Source organism: Peromyscus leucopus, chromosome 13 (assembly GCF_004664715.2).
Source record: "Peromyscus leucopus breed LL Stock chromosome 13, UCI_PerLeu_2.1, whole genome shotgun sequence".
NCBI classification, from domain to species: domain Eukaryota; kingdom Metazoa; phylum Chordata; class Mammalia; order Rodentia; family Cricetidae; genus Peromyscus; species Peromyscus leucopus.
Genome location: NC_051074.1, coordinates 62,248,578 through 62,270,043, shown reverse-complemented (window position 1 = coordinate 62,270,043; position 21,466 = coordinate 62,248,578). Strand labels below are relative to the sequence as shown.

The 21,466-nt window shown below is 46.8% G+C and overlaps 1 long non-coding RNA gene across 1 annotated transcript; it reads right to left on the bottom strand.

Moving 5' to 3' along the window:
• Positions 1-570: 570 nt before the first annotated feature.
• LOC119088956 lies at positions 571-18,713 on the bottom strand. Its single transcript, XR_005092719.1, has 3 exons — positions 18,627-18,713; positions 1,686-1,794; positions 571-824 (listed from the first exon to the last, which is right to left on the bottom strand). It is a non-coding gene; the product is annotated as an uncharacterized LOC119088956 (long non-coding RNA).
• Positions 18,714-21,466: the final 2,753 nt, after the last annotated feature.

Here is a 21,466-nt window from a genome sequence, read left to right as displayed (position 1 = left end):
ATAATTCTCCTAAAAGGCTTTTGTACCTTGCCGCTCTATGACAAACACCTAGGGGGCCCTTTCCATGACTGGAGTCAGTCTTGTCTGCCTTTTCCTAAACAACTCTTTTTCACTCACTCATTCCTCCTTTGCTCATTTCCTTGTTACTTATAAATGTGAGGCAATGAACTTGGGAGCTGCTGCTGCAGGTTAACTTCTGGCGACCGTTGGTTGTTGGGTACCTCAGTCCCTGGATTAAGTCAATCTGGCCCCAGAGAGGGGACCCCACGGCTCTCAAAGATCTTCACCATTTGGGGACAAGAATAATAAGCAACCACTGGGCACTCATGTGAGTTTGATACACTCTGTAGTTCTAGGCACTCTCTCAACCGCAAGGCTCTACACAGAGACACAAGTAATTGTGTATCTTGGGCAACCACACGGGGATATGAAGACTATTCTGGTAACTTACTGTGTGAGGTCAAGGTGGGAATCTGAATGTAGAAGAGGGTTCTAGAGAGTAAATTATGGGAAGTTCACCATTATCACACTTCTTTATTGCACCCCCGGCCTCAACCTCAAGAACGGGGAGTTCAGAGTCTGTTTCCGTCATTCACACATGCTCCGTCTCCTGCGCACATTTCAATATACGGCATATTGAACCTCAGAAAATGTTTATTAACTAGTGGGATGGCAGAAGACTGGATTTCTCATTGCCACTGGTGAAAAGCATATTCTGTGTTTTCTGTGAGAAAAATATGAACTGGAAATCAAGTTACAGTGAGATTCAGAGCATGGCAGTATTGGAAGCCGCTGTTGACTGTGGCCATGTCCATTTCCTTGACCTACAAAGAGGAACCGTGACTTACACCCTGTTCCTTGGTCACAGTAGTTTGATTTTTAATAGCAGCTTTATGAAGATACAATTCACACACCGTAAGGCCACCCCTTTAAAGTGTAAAGTCCCACTTTTCAGAATACACACAGAACAGTGTTACTGTCGCCCCACATCCTAAAACACTTCTCACCCCCAATGACACCCCACACCACTCAGTTCCCTGTCCCTACCCCCAGCCCCTGCAAGCACTAACCCACTTCCTGTCTCCATGGATTTGCCTATTTTGCACATTTCTTTCAAATGGGATAATATACTGTGCATTCTTTTTTTTTTTTCTCGGTCTGACTTCTTTCACTAAGATCCATCCATGTTGGAGTAGGAATCAATACTTATTACCGTATAATATCCCATGGTGTGGTCACACTGTACTTCATTTATTCATCCTTAAGTTGATGAATATTTGAATTGATTTTACTTTTTAGCTATTAAGAATAGCACTGTGAGCACCCATGTGTGATCGTATGTTTTCATTTCTCTGGGGAGGTCATCGAGGAGAGGAATTGCTGAGTCAGACGATAATTACATTTTACTCTCTGAGGGAATTGGACTGTTTCCAAAGCAACTGCATCTTCTTACGGTCCTCTGGCAATGCCTGAGCACCCTAATTCTCCAGGTACTCCCCAACCCTTGCCAGTCTCCTTGTGTGTGTGTGTGTGTGTGGTTGCTGAGAATCAAACCCAGGGCCCTGCACATGCTCTCTAAGCCCTCTGGCCGCTCGAGCCACATGCCCAGCCCTGTCTAGGAGGGCAGTGGTCCCAGCAATCCAAGTAGTCTGCAGATCTCCTGCAGGCCAAACCTGATTGTTTACCTTCTGGGTCCTGGCTGTCTGCGTGTTGATGAGAGAAGATAAATTGTGTAGGCTGATCGTTGTGTTACTCACGGTTGAGTCTTGGAGAGAAAATGTGGCTCCAGGTTCCCTAGAAGGAGGTTAAGGATTGGTGGTGTGAGCAGCAGTTTCCTAAATGCTCACCACACAGAACAAACCAGTGCTCCAAACTATGGGGGTGGGGGTGGTGGGGTGGTGGTGGTGATGGTGAGAATTTGTGATTTAGTGAAATATATGACCTTTCCTGTACTGAGTGGAAAGTCACGACCAAGAAATGTCTTGGTAATGCTTCACTTTGGAGCACTTGAGAACATTTTTCTTCATGTCCACAGAAATGTGTGTTTGACAGAGCTGGGGGATTAACAAGGCCACGTTGGCCTTAGCAGCTGGAGGACGTTGGTGTCTCTACAGATTTCCTCTTGTGACTCACTCAAGGTGATAGAGTCAATTAGCTGATGAAGACTAGCCGGCCTGGGCTTCCCCGGTCCCCCTGGTGGCGAAGATGAGCCACAGTTCCGTTTAATTGCTCCCTGGGTTGAAATCTGCGGTTCACTGTAGAGTCACATTTGGAAACTGAGTTTTCCTAAGCGACAAAGCACAAGGTCGGTGATCCTCAGGAGATTACGGAGGGGAGAAAAGGCACATTTTAAAGATGTGGTCTTATTTCTTGGGAGTGATTAGAAATCAGAAACCAAATGAGCCTTTTTTCTTTTTTCTGCATCAGCTTGTTTTCCGGTGACTGCAACTGACTGATTTATACACACAGTGAAATGGTGGTTTTTCCATATGTCTAATAATCAGTGCAAAGAACAGCATGTTTCCTCAGTGAGGCTGAGAAATAAGCTTCCTGTGCAACAAGACCTCCACCATTATTATCTCATATTGCGGCATTCATACTCATGTTCTCGTTGGAAAATCGTGTTATCCTCTCTCACTAGACAAACATTCCACTCGGAATTATGCAACACGCTGCATGGCTCAGAAAATGGGAGTTAAAACATAGTTTTGATGGGTTTTCCCTCCATCTGCTTTTAGACAATTAATTTGCAATTAATTGAGCCAGGGATCAAAGCAGGCTTATGTCTAGAAAATTCTCAACCTTTCTTTTAAGTTTTCACCCAATTAGAATACCTCTGGCTTGCTTGTAGATTTGTCAGAAACCCCTAGGAGCCGAAGTTTTACAGGCTTTCATCTGCCAGGGTGCACTCTAGGCCCTATATTAAAACTTCTTTTTTAACTACACATTCTTTTTCTTACACAGGTCTCCAAATGCACAGGTTTCAGGTTTTACAAACCTAGGTTCACCCCTGTCTAAAGAAGCCCTCCCCTCCTCTGTCAGCTGTTTTAAAAGCATATATAAACAGATGATTAAATTCATGTGCTGACCTAAAATACACTAGTTCTTTAAGCTATTTAAAGAGATAACAAAGGAGAATGAAGGAGAAAACCTTATATTCCTGTAGTAGTTAACCCCAAAACCAAGTTACTCACTGACCGGGCCCTAGCTGCAGACCGACAATGTGTCACCGAGAGAGTGGGTGAGGTGCAGTCAATGCTCTGTGCCTGGAGATGCGGCTTTGATTTGAATTATAAAAAATAGAGTTCTACTTTTCTTGGCGGCTCCACATCCTACCATGTAGGATGTTGCATTAGGCAGATATGAATTCGTCTTATCTCATCGCACGCACACACGTACATACGCACGCACGCCAGGATGTTAACAGGTCAACTAACTGGCTTTCCTACTCAAGAGATCCTTTTAGGAAAGCGAGACAGTTTAAGAATGAAAGGATGTCTGGGTGATCTCTGCGGACACTGGACTAGATCTGTTTGTCTTGTAGCCCAAGCTTTATCAGGAAATATTTACAGCATGAATTGCCTCACAGTAGTACCCTAGGTTTCTTTCTCTGGCCTCATGTGTTAGCTGAGTGCTGCTAATATTTTGATGGCGATCTTAATGTATAACACAGATGCGTATCCTGCTTGTGGAAGTCTGGTGGTGGAGAGGGGGACGGAGGACGACGACGGACTCCACAGGGGCCCCACCCTGACATCCTAACAGGTGACTTTCAGTGTCCATCAGGATCCCAGGTGTGAGGTAGAAGGTGGGGACCTGGAGGGACGCAGAGAGGCTCACATCCCACAGGGAAGAACTTGGTCTGGGAAACGAGGTCCAGTGGCCTCCCAGAGACATCTCTTCAACATGGAGGGACAGCACCCGGCCGGCAGCTGGCCCTCCCTGCTGCACTGTCACCCAGGAGAGAGGGGACAGGTGATCCGGGGGAGAAACGATGTGGCATGTGAGAGAGGGATGAGGACACAAAGGGTTTCCAGAACATCTGTTGGAGAGATGAATGGGAACGCAATATGGGTGCAAAGTAAAAATAGAAGCAATTAATGTGGGGGATGTCCTCTGATCCTTTTGTGCAAAAACAAAGCAGCATGCTTTAAACCTCCTCCATTTTTCTTCTACAAAGCCTTCTGTTCATTTCCCATGCTTCACTCTGCCAGAGAGACTGTGAAAACCTTTCAAACGCTGTCTTCGCCTTGGCTTTGAGTAAGAACGCTACATAATACTCAATCTTGGGTGCTTGTCTTATTCCAGCCTCGCCTTAGTGATGTTACTCTGAGGAACTTTATGGCTATGGAAAAAAAAAAACATACAGGTACCATACACTTAATAAATAGCCTGTCATCCATTAGCAGTGGATTTTAAAAACATGTTATACTGTCAGTGACCTGAGAATCTCAGCAATAAAATGTATTTCTAAAGGGGGGAGTAATCACACCACAGTGAAGGCACGCTGGATATAAAATCCTGCCGAAATACCTTCAAGTGAGTCAACCTCGGTGAGAAACAAATTGTTTGAACAGTAGACTTAATTAACTCGAGCTTTTGTCTTCCATCACAGCAGGTGTGAAGTCCCAGGACATCTGCTGATACACCTGAGCTAGAGCTCAGAGTAGCTTCCTGAGGACTGTGAGAAATGACGGAGGCATTAAACAAGGCCATGATGGTCTAGCAGCGCTTTCCCCTGCCTGCAGGGGAGCCTCCAAAGGAGAGGGAAATGCAGGCGTGAGCCCTCCCGGAGTTTGTCTACTGTGTGTCTTTTAGCTTTCAAAGAACATTTAGCACGAATGGAAAGTGCAGTTGGGCTTCCAGTGAGGACTGTCTTCGTTAGCAGATCTGTGCTGCCTCCAGATGATGAAGGGGAGGGCCAGAGAGGTGAGGCGCAGCTGAGATGCAGATGGCCCTTTCTCGTGGTGGCCGGGTGGAGGAGAAGCCCTCACGTGTACAGCGCTGGGAATTAGGGGAAAATGATTCGAGAGCATTTCCTCAGGTTTAGCTTTCCAGTTACATAGACTTAAACATCTCTCTCTTTGGAAATTATTTTGCCCTAAGTTGAGCTCGCCTTCATTAAATGCCGTTTCCCCTTAGACTCACGGTTTATTGTAATGTATATTAAACATGGCAATAAAGTTCCCAGGGACAGAGTACAGAGCGCAGACATAACTTCTTGTCTAGTTGTGCTTTCAAGCTTGGTTTCATCCACTAATGACTGGGCTATGAAATTCACTTGGGTGTCCTACATATTAAAAAAAAAATCCAATCTCCTTATTATTAATAGTACTGATGAGACTGACTGCTTTCAATGGTTATGATGTAATACCCACTTTGTAGAAAAGTAACCTCCCCAGGCCCCAAATGGATTCTCATTTTCTATCAGAAAGGTTGCTGACGTGTGATGATTTTGGAGGGGTAGAACTTTTTGAAGCCTTAGCTAGCTTCATTATTTTGATTTGTCACCCACATTAAAATGCCGACTTAGATATGTGTATTTTTAGACATGATTTGTTGATTCCTCAAATACCTGATCAATAAGAATAGAGCACTTGCAGTATGACCAGCTGGCAGCTGTTAATTCAAACACACACCAACACACACACACACTACAGTCACAAGCAGGTCAGAGGAAGACGCTGAGCTCGTGGGCTTGTTGGTTCTATCGTCTGGGGGATGTGTCCATTGTGTGTGACCTTGGCAATAGATTTCCTGAAGGTCTCTTCCGCTGTCCCAGGTGACTGTGTTCATAGGCTGAGGCTGAATCCACGAAGCCGTGGCTCAACCTGTGACACATGCCAACTCTCGCCCTGACTGTGACTGAACCACTATTATTCTATGCTAGAAGCAGTGGCATGGGGCTGGGGAGCCCATGGGGTTCCCCAGGAATTGTTGGAGGTCCTGGGGGGACTGATAATTAGCAAGCAGAAAAAGCTTGAACATGAGAAGTACGAAGTAACGTGATCTATTCTGTCTGGAGAGACCTGTGGAGGTCGTTACATTTGCAGTGGGCATAAACATAGTGTGCTAGCGGGCTGGGGAGAGGGCTCGGTCAGCAGAGGGCCTCCATGCGGGCACGACGCCTTGGTTCAGATCCCCATGGAGAGGATGAGGAGAAAAGAAGAACCAGGGAATGGCAGTGTGCTCCTGGGTCCTCAGCTCTTGGGGAGTGAAGACAGATGGATCTCTGGAGCTCACGGACGAGCCATTCTAACCAGTAGGTGGACACTGGGTTCAGTAAGAGGTCTTGTCTCAAAAAGTAATGTAGAGAGCAACTGAGGGAAACACCTGGTGTCAGCCTCTGTCCCCGACATACGTGAATGTGTGCACACATGGACACAATTGTACGTACACAGAAAAGTGTGCATGAAGCATGTGAGGAGGACAGAGCGAGTGATCCAGATCTGTGTTGGGGGAGGGGGTAGTAAAGGGAAGGAACGTGAGGTGGTGATGGGTTTGGGGTGTTTAGAGAACCCTGGAAGACCCTGTGTGGCTGGACAAGACTACAAAGCGGCGAATAGACTGGGTGCCGGGGGAGGGATGGTTAGGCTGGGGGGGATGGTTAGGATGGGGGAGATGGTTAGGCTGGGGGGAGGGTTGGTTAGGCTGGGGGGGAGGGGTGGTTAGACTGGGGGGAGGGTTGGTTAGGCTGGGGGGAGGGATGGTTAGGCTGTGGGAGATGGTTAGGCTGGGGGGGATGGTTAGGCAGGGTGTGTGATGGTGGGGAGGGATGGTTGGGGGAGGGGTGGTTAGGCTGGGGGAGGGGTGGTTAGGCTGGGGGATGGTTAGGCTGAGGGGGAGGGGTGGTTAGGCTGGGGGGATGGTTAGGCTGAGGGGGAGGGGTGGTTAGGCTTGGTTTTAAGCAGGAACTGAAGATGCCCGTAGAGGAGACATCCAGCAGGTGTGGTGGCAGCAGTGACTGTTATGAAGGAGAGAGGCTAACATGAGCAAGTGTCGGGCTGGTTTTGTGTGTCAGCTTGACACAAGCTAGAGTCATCAGACAGGAAGGAGCCTCCTCAGAGTTGAGGAAATGCCTCCGTGAGATTCGGCTGTAAGGCATTTTCTCAATTAGCAATCAATGGGGAGGGTCCAGCCAGCGGTGGGTGATGCCATCCCTGGGTTGGTGGTGCTGAGTCCTGTAAGAAAGCAGGCTGAGCAAGTCAGAGGAAGCAAGCCAGTAAGCGGCACCCCCCATGGCCTCTGCATCAGCTCCTGCCTTCAGGTTCCTGCCCTGCTAGAGTTCCTGTTCTGACTTCCTCCAATGACAGACTAGGATCTGGGAGTGTAAGCCAAATAAACCCTTTCCTCCCCAGCTTGCTTCCTGGTCACGGTGTTCGGTGTTTTGTTGCAGCAGTAGAAACCCTAGCTGAGACAGCGAGATTTCACAGCTCTCTGAGAGAGAGGTGCTAGAGCCTAGGTTGGGGTGTGGGTGTGAAAGGCAAAGCTGAAACAGACGGGCCGTGGACCGGGCTGGATGAGAACAAACTCCTCTAGTAGTGAGACGGAGAGCAGGGTTCTGGAGCCGCTCACCACAAGGAGGCAGGCAGGGTACGAGAGCAGGCCAGTTAATCACGTAAAACCAGTGATTTGCTGGGGACTGGTTTCATGAAAGTGTGTGAGTTCATCGGGTGAAGTGGAATGACAAGCTGTGAAGGTCACGGAGTGACAAGGATGCTGATTAAATAAATTATCACGATCTTATTTCCACAATCAGAGACAGAGTTAAGCGAACACCTGTCAAAATGGCCCAGGAACTCTGGGGGGGAGGGAGGCCTATTTCAAACTAGGGAAGTTGATTGTTCGTCTCATCCTAACATCAGTCTCTTACTCATTGCCTATCCCAGAGGGACTAAGGAGTACTAAGTCTGTGTTCCCTGTAAATTCTAGTACCATTTCATATCTTGGGAAATCTAACTTTCAGGTATCCCTCAACAAAGTGGTTTCTATTGTAGACGCAGCTTGCATATGGATTCTCCCCAACACTCAAAACATATGCCCTGTTTATACCCTGTGTCAAGAGGATTGACATGATTAGACGCATAAGGAACACAAAGTGTTTCAGCATTTGCTAACAGAAATGTCCAGGGGTCATTTTGCTCATCCCTTAGTTGTGAAGGTTGGAGTCTACTCACTCTTTCAAACCCTTGCGAGGCCAGCCCACAGCCACTGCCTCGGCCTCGCTTCAGCCCATTGTTAAGATCCCTCTCACAACAAGCATAGCAGGAATGCACTTACAGACCATTTGGGTTTTAAATTTAGTTGAAAAAAGGAACTGTAAACTGGGCATGGCAGCATATACCTTTAATTCCAACGACTGAGAGGCAGAGGCAGGTGGATCTTTGCAGGCAAATTGGTCTCCATACTGAGTTCCAGGCCAGCTGAGGCTACATAGTGAGACCCCATGTCTCAGAAAACAAAACAACAGAAATCTCAAACTCCCAAACACAAAAAGGCATTTTATTTCTCAAAAAAAAATTTCAAGAAAGTAGTATGTTGTAGGCTGATGTTTTATTTCTATTTTCATCCAGCTGGACTTAAGAGTGTAAGAGACTGACTGGGTAGTCCCATGGTGAAGGACCAGGGTACCAAGCCCAGAGGGACTCTGGGAAGAGCCCTGCATTGCGACGGGATGGAACCGTGGTTACTGACCTGTCAGAGATCCTCCAGGTGCCATGGGGACACAGAAGGAACTGAAGAATATTTTCAGTTTTCCAGAAACACTAATATGCTCAACATTGTGCCAATTCCTACTGTTAACTTGCCCAAACTTAACAATTTAGTAAAGGGATATGGAGTGAAGAAACATGTAGGCATTTCTTTTGGTTTAGGGGGTGCCAAAAAATCAACAACAACAACAACAAAAACAAAAACAAAAAACCAAGGCACCAGGAGTGTTATGAACTGAGAGAACTTGAGGATCATGGGAATAAAGCCTTACACCTTGAGATTGTGGAGACAGATAAATCTGACCTTCGCTGGGGTCATGGACCAAGGTCATTAGATAGGGTCTCCTAAGAAGATGTGACCTCAGCCTGAAGAAAGGTATGTCCCGCTGAATCTCATAGCTCGAGGCTCTGATCACTAGTCACAGCTCAGTGTTTCCTCACGGACAGAGCAGGCCACTTCTTGAAAGCAGTTTTGAGGGGCTGGGCACACACTGTATCTGCTGGGGCAGCTCCAGGAGCAATTGGGTCCAGGGACCTCTTTTAACTTCATTGTCTCCACCCTACAGAAAAGATTAGCATTGGCAGGCTCTCCCTGACCTCTGAAAACTGCTCTCTTTTTGGCTTCCAGTAAAAAGTTTCAGACTGATATGGGTCACTAACCTAGTTCTGGACCAACTGTTGAGAACATTTTTGTTGGCTCATCACAAATTGGCTCAACACAGTTCTCAGGTGTTCCATCCCTGGATTTTTCTGGTCCTTTGGGACTCCAGTGTCATTTTTTTCCCCAGGTTTCCACATGTGGTACTCCTTGGCTACCCTACCTTATTTCTTCCCAACATTCACCACAGTTAGGGATTTATGGTTTATTTGCTAGTATATAAGTTTATTTTTTGCCATTTACAGCAAAATGGAAGCTCCACGCAGGTGGAGAGGTTGTGTGTCTTGCTTTAGTGTGCCAAGAAAGGTTCCCAAAGAGTGTCTGTGGAAAAAGCAGATGAAGCTCTGTCTTACAGCAAGGAGCGGAGCACCCAGCCTTCCCGAGGAGCTTGGCAAAGTCATCCTCTGTGTGGACAAGGGAGCCGAGGAGCAGTTCCCCAGGAACATGGGGATCTAGACAGCCACAGTGGATTGCTGGGTGTTTCGGGTTGGATGCAATGGCACTTCCTGTCTAGCTCAGCACGTTATCCACCGGTCAGATTGGATTCAGTTCCTTGCTGTAAGGAGACACTGTCGTTGGTACAATTATTAGCTGCAATTGGTAATTCAGAGCAATTTTTATGGAGATGTGGAACTATTATGAAGTCCTAATATTCATAATCCCCCAGAGCCCTCCTGTTCTTTAACAACTCATCTCCAAGTCACAGATGTGCTCTGTGGGTCTTAGTGTGACTATTAATGCACAGGCTCGGGTTTATGAATAAGCTCTTAGGTTTCAAGCCTTGCATCTCACTCATGGACGTTTCTTATCTAGAGGACAGAAAGCAATTTCAGTAGCACTTAACTTAATTGGTTTGTGACCAGACAAGGACCCTGGGCTCTACTTACAGAGCGTGGACAGTGCACCTTGCTTCAACAGTTCTAGAAAGTTCTCATCTTGTATGTGCAATCTCCCTTTCAATCAACCGTTATTTCCGAACCGCTGTTTCTGCCCACTAAACAAGGTTTACGGAGCCTAAATTGCACATCACTGATAAAGATTCCTAGGCAATCAGAAGGCTATGTGTCACTGGGACAAACGTGTTGGATTTCTGATCTGGCTCACCTATTCACACATTTCTCCCTTACTTGTGGAGTCCCATGCATTTACATGGTTTTTGTACCACATTTTCCAGCCTGCATTTGCATGCGTCCAAAAATACTATTTTAAAAATAGGACTTTTCTTGTTTGTCTATTTATTCCAAGTAGACCTTACCCTTCTTTGTGAGTTGGGATATGAGAAGAAAGATCTCTATATAGACATCATGTTGACTTTGCCTTGGTCACTGTGGGAGTCTTCCTTTATCTTGGTTTCCTTGCCTGTCAACTGGGGAGGAAAGGCCTTTGGCCCCTGTGAGTCCACCGAACCCAGTATGCTGGCCTTCGATGCATCTTGATCCTAAAGAGCGTTTTCTAGCCACACCTGAAGTGAGGCCTTTTCCTAGGCTGCTTCTTTTTCTGGCCTCTGCGTCTGCATCCCCTGGCCTGGGGTCACATGGAAGTTTCACTGAAGGCTCCTGGGAATATGGAAGCCTGTCTCTCAGCCAAGGGAATTTCTACTTTCCCAGGAAAAGTAACCATTCCCAAACAGGTACAAGGACTTTGCTCCTCAGTTGTGACACTGGACTGCATTGAATTTTTTTCCCATTGATTTATTTACTTGCTTGTTATTTATGTGTAGGGAAATGAGTGTGCCACTGTGTGCATGTGGGGATCAGAAGACGGTTTTGGGGAGTGAGGACTCTCCTTCCACCAAGCAGGTCCCATGGATTAAACTCAAGTGACTGAACTTGGTGGCAAGTGCCTTTAACAACTGGGCCATCTTGCCAGCCCCCAGATTCTAGATTTTGATGACTCTAGCCAAAGATACTCATGGCACTTATGGGGGACATAAAACCGATTCGTGTGTGAGGTGAGCTGGTAGACCAGTGAGTAGCCCAGGACCAAGGAAACCCTTCGAAGGAATGCCTGACCAAGGGGACATGGACCGCTTTTTTAGGGACATAACTAGTGTGAAAGAAGGTCAGGTCTGTGACTTCAGTTTACATTTGAGGGGTGGGAGATGGTGAGTCACATAATTAGCTTTACAGTGACTGTCAACCAGTCCAGGGGTTACAGTCACTCGAGAATTACAGCAATTAGTGTCTACAGCCAACAGGCAACACAACGTTCAGGGTGCGTGTGATTTCTCACAGTGAATTTGTACCTGGACAGGTCTCTTGTGTGTCTGTTTCCCAAGATCTTGGTTGTTAATAGCTCTGACCTGACATTTGTATCTTGAGCAAAACTAAAATGGGCAGCTGAAGACTAATTATGCTAAATATTCCAACAAGCATAATCATCAGTGTTCCAGCAGGGCGCACAGAAAGGAGCGTCGTGGCGTGCCCTGCTCTTTTTATTTTTTCTTCTCTGTCTCTGTCTTTCTCTCCTCTCAATCCTCAGCTCTTTATTTTAGTCTCACTTAGTGAAATTGAAGCCTTATCCTAAGGGGTTCTTTCTCTCTCTTTTTCTCTCTCTCTATTTCTTCTTTCCTTCTTTTCTTTCTTTTTCTTTTGAATAATCTGTTTGCAAAAATTTGAGTGCCTTTATTTCCATGCAATTTTAAATGTTAGTTTCTGCTCTGTTAGAGTCTTCCCATTGGGAGGTTAAAGAGATCACAGAGAAAGCAAGATCTTCGTGCAAGCTCCAGTTTGGGGGGGCTTCTGCATGACAGCCTCCTGACTTCGTGCTAAGGGCCACGGTGTCGAAAGAAGCACAGTGCTTTGCTTGGTGAGGACGCTAATTGCAGAGGCAAGCAGGAGGCTGTGCACATATGTTCCTGCAAAATTTGTTTTTTTATCAAGTCAATAACGAAATTGAGAAACAAGCTTTTTCCAGCAAATGCTAATTATAACGAAACCCTTCCTACACAGGAGCAGAGCAGACACGCACTAGACGACTGAGCTGTGATTGACTGGGGATCACGGTTGGCAGCGCTGACAGGGCAAGTGGAGGACCGTATAGGCAAGATTATCTAGAAAATCCCCGGCTTCCAAAGCCGCAATCCTTTAAGTCGGCTGTGTTTAAATGCAGCTGTACCACTGATTAGATGTCAGCACTGGAGCGCACTCAAGAACTCTGTTTAGTGATTAGCTCAATGGACCAATTTTCCTTCAGATGCTCACACCGAGGGAGGTTTTGCATACAAATATGGAAACAGGACTGCCATCTTCCTAGTTTCACAGGGACAGGGGAAGCAGCACTTGCACTCAGAGTCCCTCCCCACTCACTGCTTTGCTATCTCTGGCTTCACCTCTGAGGGAAAGACTGTCCTGACCAAGAGTGTGGCACAGCCACAGGCTTTGGTAGGGACGAATCAGTTTTGTTTCTCACTGTTGACCGTGAGTGGATCCCTCACTGCTGTGCCAGAGTGAGTCCATACTCATTCCAAGTGGGGGCACTGCACTCCCTGCTACAAAGGCTGAGCAGAAGATGGAAAAACCGGAGAGAATCTCTGCATCTCACATCCCTGAATCTTTAAAAATGCACAGGAAATAATGAACAGCAGGCTTATTAGAGGCATTAACAGACGGCCAAGGTAGTTAACAAGCACTAGAGAGCTCCAGCCTAGCCTGTGCCCTGTAGGCCAGCGCGTCCTGCAGTTAGCAGAGTAAGGTCTGATAGGAGCCGGCCAGGGCCAGTGGTAAGGGTTCTCAACAGCAGGTTGCCATGAACATCTGCAGGGGCCAGGATAAGAGAACAATGGAAGTACAGTACAAATATTTAAATGTTTAGAAATGGATAAACAAGAGATATTCCGCCCCTTTCATGTCAAGATAATCCCATAGAGGCCTGCAAGGCAAGGGCTGCTTGAGGATCTCATGTCCTCGAGTCTATGACCCCACCTTTTTCTTAACCTTGGCCCCTTTCCATTGTGTGAGCCCTCTGCCCCAGATAACACTGGCCAGGACACAGTGTGGATCTGTCACCAGTGGGCTTCCCAATATTGAATCACTTGAATATTGAATCACTTGAGTAACGCTTTCACATCCTTCCTGACAAGTCGGATACCTTCAGAGTGGCCAGTAGGAGATGGACCACTTCCACAAGCTGAAAGGGGCAGCTCTGGGTGTGGCTGACTCATTCCCTAAACTCACAGGTCAGATCCCTCACATCTTAGGAACAATGCAGGGAGGGTAGCAGATGTCCCCTGAGAGTTAAAGTCACCGTGCTCCGTGGAGGCTCTAGCGGTGATCTCTGAACCGTATCTTGCTGAATGGCTTGTGAGAACGGAAGATAATGGGTTAACCAATGACCTTAGGAGCCGTGTGCAGTTCCCCCTGACTGTGTTCGTTCTGCAACTGCAAACAAAATATTTAAAAAACAATAATCTCTCTCTAATGTTTCTTATTAATGTGATTTCAGGTTCTTTTTATGGCATGTTGCCTCTGCCTGCTTCACTGTAGGCCTGATGCCATTTTTACAGCAATTCAGAGCCCACCACCTGCTTCCAGTACTTTCTTGGCCTATGATCAACAGATAGATTTTTAAAAATTAGTGAGAATAAACCCTAAACTCATCCTGTAGACATTTCTCAGGAAATTTAGTGTGGCGGGTGTTCTGAAACAGTGTCCATTGCCAAATTTACTTCGTTCTGGACTGATTTCCTACGCTTTTAATCGATTCTATTCATCACGTGACAGCCCTGACCTAGGAGCTCAAGTGTGATACACAGAGCATCTTTGTTTGACGTGTAGTTTTTGAAGGGGGTACCATCCTTGGTATGACCCTCATGCTTTGATGGCTCCGTGTGTATCTAGGGTCTCACAGCTCTTCAGTAGTTTCCCACCGTTGTCCAGGAACTAGTGCCCCGGGAAGAAGAAACCAGTAGCATGGAGGGTAAGATGTCAAGGCCAAGTACTGATTGTAACAAGTTGGTGTGCGTTTCTAGTTCATTTTCTATTTCCAAAAAAGGGACTGAGAGAGGTCAGCTTCCTTTGTGTGTGTGTGTGTGTGTGTGTGTGTGTGTGTGTGTGTGTGGTCTTGCTCAAAGTGATCCCGTGGTCTAGAGATGACAAAAATCATCCAGTTCTCACAGTGACAATACTGGAGGTAGTTGTAGAGGTTAAAGTCACGTCTGTTTTAAAGCTGGCTGTGGCATCAGTGTTACTCTTGGCCAAGCTACCCAGTCCTTTTCTCCCTAAAATGTTTAGTAGTTTTCCACCTCATGCAGTTGCATCCCCGGATGGGAAGTGGCCCTCTAGTAAACGTTTCTTACAGTATTGAATTGGACTTTGGTTCCCACAGAGCAGTTTTTAACCAGCTTTACAAACAGATCAAAGCTCCTTAAGCCCATGCTGTAGGCTTTTCTTTTTCTGTGGTGCCTGCCTGCCTCTACCAACCAACACATACCAGTTAGCCTTGGTCACAGCCACTGATGCCGCTCCAGTCCCTGCCCACATGGGACCAGCAGCCATGAGTGAGTCCTGGACCAAGTCCTCAGCATCCTGTGGTGAAAACAGCCTGGATCCACACCCAGTCTCGGCTGCCGGGCAGCAGGTTTGAGGAAGGATAGGTGATGCTGCTTCACTTTCTTTTCATCACGAGGGATTTCTAACTCAGGAGCCTGAGCTGAAAATAGGCCTGTGTAGGGCTGTAACATTTCCTGCCGTGAAGAAGGGGTCAAAGGTTGGTACAACTCACACCCTTTGCAGGGGGCATTCGATGTCTCTTCCCTTCCTGTCCTGTTTCTGGCGGAAGCTCCACTCTCTGGAAGGAAGAACGAGGGGGTACTTCTTGTCTAAACTTTTAGCTGCTTTGTGACCTTGGACAGGAGAGTCATCTTGATCACGTGTCAGGTTTCTTACCTCTAACAGCTAGCACTGCAGTTTACAGGGAGGCGATGAGCCGTAAGTGAGGCGATGATGGGGAAGAATGCCAGGTTTCTCTTGAACGGCGCTGACCAGTTTCAGAACCACAGCTCTGCCTGAAGCTCCCTCGTCTGTAACTTCAGACTCACCCACTCTTCTTTCCTTGCCAAACTGCTTTTTTTTTTTTTTTAATCTTTCTACTTTGCTTGTTTCTCTCACTGTAGACCTGGATGTTGTAGAATATTGTTTTAAGGTATGTTACTTTGGTTTATGTTGCATTTGTTTAACTCTGTGAAGCTGTGTTACTGTGCCTGTCTAAAACACCTGATGGTTTAATAAAGAGCTGAACGGCCAAAAGCAAGGCAGGAGAAAGGACAGGTGGGGCTGGCAGGCAGAGAGAGTAAATAGAAGGAGAGATATGGAAGGAAAGAAAAACAGACAAGAGAACAAGGAGAGGAGTACTCTAGAGCCCAGCCACCCAGCCACCCAGCCACCCAGACGGCCACAAGTAAGAGTGAAAGTAAGATTACAGAGGTAAGGAAAGGAAGAAGCCCAGAGGCAAAGGTGGACAGGAACATTTTTTAAAAAGTTGCCAAGAAACAAGCCAAGCGAAGGCCAGGCATTTATAATTAAGAATAAGTCTCCATGTGTGTATTTATTTGGGAGCTGGATGGTAGACCCCCAAAAGAGCAAAAGAGCAAAAATAACCAACTACAGCTGCATAGGAGCAGTGTACAGAAACCAGGACACAGCCTGGATACCACCCTACTTAGAAACATCCTCTGGCAAGCACATTAGTCCATTATCTTTAAATTTAGCCACACTTAGATTCTCAGGACACAGGCAGAATGCAACCGAATTGTTTACTAGGAGATAACAGAAGTGCCCATTAGCCTAGTTCCTGATGGAGTCCTCCCTCCTCTCTGAAACCTTGTGAACCACGTCTTCACTGGCCATACTACTTTGGCATTTTGTTCTTCCAAAATATCGCCATAATGTTCTGGTGTGGTAGTTTGAATGTAATTGGCCCCCATAATCTCAGGGAGTGGTGGTTCTAGGAGGCGTGGCTTTGCTGGAGTAGGAAGTGTGTCACCGTGGGGGCGGGCTGTGAGGCCTTTTTTGCTCGAGCTTCCCTCAGTGTGACAGTTGACTTCTTGTGGCCTGTAATCAGATGTAGCACTCTCATCTCCAGCGCCACGTCTGCCTGCATGCTGCCAACATCCCCATCATGATGATAATGGACCGAACCTCAGGACTGTAAGTGAGCCGCCCCGACTAAATGCTTTCATTTATAAGAGTTGCCATGGTCATGGTGTCTCTTCACAGCAACAGAGTCCGTAAGACACCTGGTAAGCTCTTCTCAAAGCACTCCAGGATGTTTCTAGTCCAAGAATACAAATTCTTCCGTATTTCTCTGAGGTCCTAGAACTGTGGTCATCCTCATTACTGCAATGGCCCCACCTCTCCACGTTGTTTGAGGTTTGAGGTAGGGGTTCACAGCACCGGGAACTCGAGGCAGCTTGTGAATTATATTGCTAGCTTCCTCCTCGTTATTTAGCCCAAGGTCCCAGCCCATGGAATAGTGCCACCCTCATTTCAGAGGATCTCCCCACCTCAGTTAACTTCATCTACAAACTCTCTCACAAACATGTCCAGAGGTTTGTTTCCATGGTGATTCTCCATTCTCTCAGGTTGGCAATCAGTGATTTTGTGTTCTTTTTATATCCAAACACTGTGGAGAGCTGTTGCAAATCAGTTTGCAACAGTGTAGAATTTACTAGAATCTCTCATAAAGCAGGAAAGAAACTCACCACCTGCCCCAACCATCTCAAGTTATACAAGGGCATGCTGAGTCCTAGACTCCCCAATACAGAGCCGGTAGCAGTTAGCTGGGGCTGGCACACTGTCCCCTAAATTCTCCTGATGTCAGCAGTCACTGTTGTCAATGTTCCTGGACCGCAGTCAGGCTGAGATGAATGTGAGGCTCGGGCAGTTGATGTACTCACAAGGATGCCAGAGCGTGTTACTGCAAAGGGCTTCTTTTCCTTAGTCTGAAGTCTGCCCAATCCCCTTAGTGACCTCTGAGAGATACTCAAGAAGCAGGAAGAAGCCCCAGCCCAGAAACACTTGCAGGTTAAAAGAGGCAGGAGCCCAGCACTTCTGAGCTATTAATGTTGGTTTGAAAGGCAGGAAGGTGTCTTCACACTGTTTCCAGGGCTGTGATCCCATAAACTAACTCGATCCTCTGGAGTTGGCCTTTGTTTGGGAGTTTCAAACTCCTTTATTTGTGGCCCACCAGAAGCCACCTGGCACACAGACTGCATTCACATGCAGACACTTTGATGGATCTGGTATTCTTCCTGAATGTACGCACCTGAATAGCTCTCAGGTAACCATTCACTATCTGTCCGCTCTCCATGTTTTTAAATAGCAGCTCTATTCACAGACCTTTGAGTTCTCTCCCGAGAGATTCGCTGGTAACTTTGTCAATGAGGAGGACAATGTGATTTTGTATTTTCTGTGAGACTTGCCAGGTTGCTTTGCGCTGTTGAGTGGGGTGTCTCACTCAGGCACTTCAGATTCCTGCAGCTCTGTAGGCTGAAGTGGGAAATATTCCAAGTGGCGGGTTAACACCCGTACCCCCATTTCTGCGGCTGTTTTCACGTGCCAGGCAATGGAATGGTGTTGAAGCTGAGGCCTCTGAAGGCTGAGTCAAAGGACTCAGATTAGGAAATGTCAAACTGTAGACAAAAATCCTTGTCTCAATCTATGCCTCCTGGTACACGCCCCCTCCAGTCCATGAGAAGCACTTTTTTTTTTTTTTTACATTTCAAGTGGTTGGAAAAGCAGAAAAAATATTTTATAGCATGTGAAGAATTAGATGGGCCTCAGACCCCATTGCCAATCAGAAAGTGTCATTGGAACACACCCTCCTTTACATGTGGCTCAAGCTTGTTTTTGCATTATTGAGTTGAGTGATTGCGATAGCTGTCCTATGGCTCACAGAGCCTAAAACAGGGGCCATTCATTCATCAAATACCCGCAGGTACTGTTTCTGTGCCAGATCCTCTGCTAAGCATTGAAAGTTGAAGGCTATGAAAAACAACCCTTCCTGGAGGGCTCAATTTATCAATGTGGAGTAGGGTAAATGGAAAGCCCATAATGAGATAAATAATATAGTTGAGATGTATGAAAAGTGCCACTGAGAGGGGAGACAGCCTTTCCTGGGGCCAGGGACCGGACAGTCCCGTCGATGGACGTGGGGCTGTTAGTAGCTCTGGCATCTCACACACTGTGCACTTTGTGTTATTTCTCACCAATCTCCCTCCCTCTGCATGCTTTATCTGGTCGTATAGTAGTTAGTCTTACCTGGGGGGGAGATGTTCCAGACTCACAGCGGGTGCCTGAAAGACTGGGATATACTCAACTCTGTAGCTACAGCTGTGTATCACCTTGTGACAGTGGGGATACTTCCTGGAACGTGTTGCTAGGCAACCTCATCATCATAATACCATTGCAGAGTGCACTTACATAGATTATGATGTCTCCAACACTACTAGGTAGTGTAATCTAAAAAAAAAAAAAAGATTTATTTGGATTTCATGTGGATGAGCATTTGCCTGAATGTATGTGTACCACAGGTGTGCCTGGTATCTGTGGAGGATGGAGGAGGCATTGGATCCCCTGGAAATGGAACTGCAGACAGTTCTGAGTCAGCATGTGGGTGCTGGGAACAGGATCTGGGTCCTCTTTGAGAGGACCACTTGTTCTTGACTGCTGGGCCACTCTCTAGCAGCCCAGACTTGTGTGTGGTCTGCTCTGACTGCAGTACCAAATGGCACAGATAACTTTCACGCTCCACTTGTTTCTCAGCGTTGTGGGTAGGGGGAGGGATAGTGTTGACGTCAAGTGTCAGTGCTGGACTTGAGGGTCTCGGACAGACGCTTCTCTCCTAAGCTTCACTTGCCTCAACTACGAGATAAGCAAAACCTGCCTGGGAGGGGTTTGAGAAGGTTCAGTGTGTCAAACACTCAATGAAGCCTAGTTAGTACTCAACCACAGGAAGACAGGCAGTAAGGGACCACTGATGTCGGCATTGCTCTCCTTCTCTATAGCTTGCTACCTCTTTCCTGGCTCTTCGCCCAGGCAACAATCCACCAGTTATAGGGACAGTGGGTAGAAGCAAAAAAGCCAGGAGCAAAGATTAATGCTGCTTGGAACTACTTCCTAACACGTGGAGCATGTACAAGAGTACTGAGGCATTGGGTCACAAGGTGTCCCCCACACTGGGTAGATTTAGCAGACTTAGTTACATTTTATTCTATAAAAAGATTCAAGTCTGAATATGGAGGTTGGTCAACGTAGGTCAAAGTAGTTATGATGGTATAAAAGAATGAGGAAGGGCTGGAGAGCTGGCTCAGAGGTTAAGAGCACCGACTAGTCTTCCAGTTCTTGAGTTCAATTCCCAGCACCCACATGGTGGCTCACAACCATCTGTAATGAGATCTGGCACCCTCTTCTGTATACATAATAAATAAATAAATCTTTTTTAAAAAAGAAAAGGATGAGGAAAAGAAAGCTAAAACCACGTGACCGAGGCAGGGCTGGAACAGCGGACAGCAATGGTGCCTTCCTACCACGTTCCTGGAAAAAGCTCAGTTGTGTGCACTAACAGACGTGCAGTAACTGGCCCCTGAGTGGACACAGGGGTGATGCTCCAGGAGAGAGGTCAGGACGAGAGTGTTCAGCAAAGGTGCTAAACATCACGTTTGAGAAGGTTGCGTCCTACAGGCAATGATGACACAGAGGGAAAGATCTGAACACACAGCCGATCAGCAAGAGGTTTTATCCTAACAAATGTATTTCTTTGTGTGTGGGAGTGAGGTCGGTGTGTGTGTGTGTGTGTGTGTGTGTGTGTGTGTGTGTGTGTGTGCCACAGTGTGCCTATGGAGGTCAGAGGACAACTTTTAGGATTTGGTCCCATCTTTCTCCTTGTGGACATAGAATTTTCTTGCCTCTGTTGCACAGAGTAGCCCAGGCTAGCTGCCTGGCAGCTTCCGGCCAGTTCTTCTTTCTCGGCTTCTAGGTTTAGGAGCGTTGGGATTACAGACGTATGCCACGATATCTGGCATTCAGTGTGGGTTCTGTGAATCAAACTCAGACCATCAGGGTTTTGTGACAAGCACATTTACTCACTGGGGCAGCTCTTCACCCCCAGATGAGATCTTAAAAGCCATGGGAAACAAACAGAAAAGAGAAACCCAGCACGAAGTTGCAGAAGAGCCCAAAGGAGAGATAATAAAGTGTAGAAGTAGAAAGTGCAAGGAAAGACAGAAGGGCTGGACCTGAGGTCATTTTACTATTAAAGGAACTGGCAAACAGACACAAGAGATTTGGTGGAGTTTTCAAGATTGTAGCTTTTTTAAAAAAAAAAAAAAAAAAAAAAAAAAACCAAAAAAACAAAAACAAAAACAAAAACCAGGATCTTACTATGTAGACGAGACTGGCCTTGAACTCACAGAGTTCTGCCTACTTGTCTCCCGAGTGCTAGGATTACAGGTGTGTGCCGCAAGGGTGTAGCAATGTGACAAGACGGATCCCAGGGCTCCCAGGGTTCATTATACACAGACAAAATGCACACAGAGGACGGATGAGAACAAGAGGCCAGGAGCAGAACCTGTGATTGTGCATATTCTGGTGCGCACAACGGGCCATGAGCTAACGAAGAAGGGAGCTGTTCAAAAAGCCGAGGGTGGGTGAGGTGGGTGCCGCGCACTGTGACCCTGGCACTTGGGAGGTGGAGACAGGGGGATCATGAGTTCACAGCGATAGGAGACCCTGTCTCCAATGACAAACACACCAAGAAACCAATCCCAAACAGCGGCTGTTCAGAGACTGGATGGGTCAACAGAACCAGGGGAGGCAGCTTAGAGGGTGTGGAGAGGAAGAGGCTAATTGACCTTCCGTTCATTGAGCACCTTTGAGTGTGAATGTCCTAGCAGAACATTAACATTCTGGTGCTTTTGCAGGCCAGTGGGTGAGAGGGAGGGAAACACCCCTCCAACACTTTCCGTGATCCCACGGAGACACACTGTTCAGCCATGAACTTGGATTTAATAAGCACCAGCCTAGAGGAAGAACACGGCTTATCATAGTCCCCTCCTCTGGATCCTTGCTGGTTCATTTGCCCAAGGCCTCGGCTTCTTGTC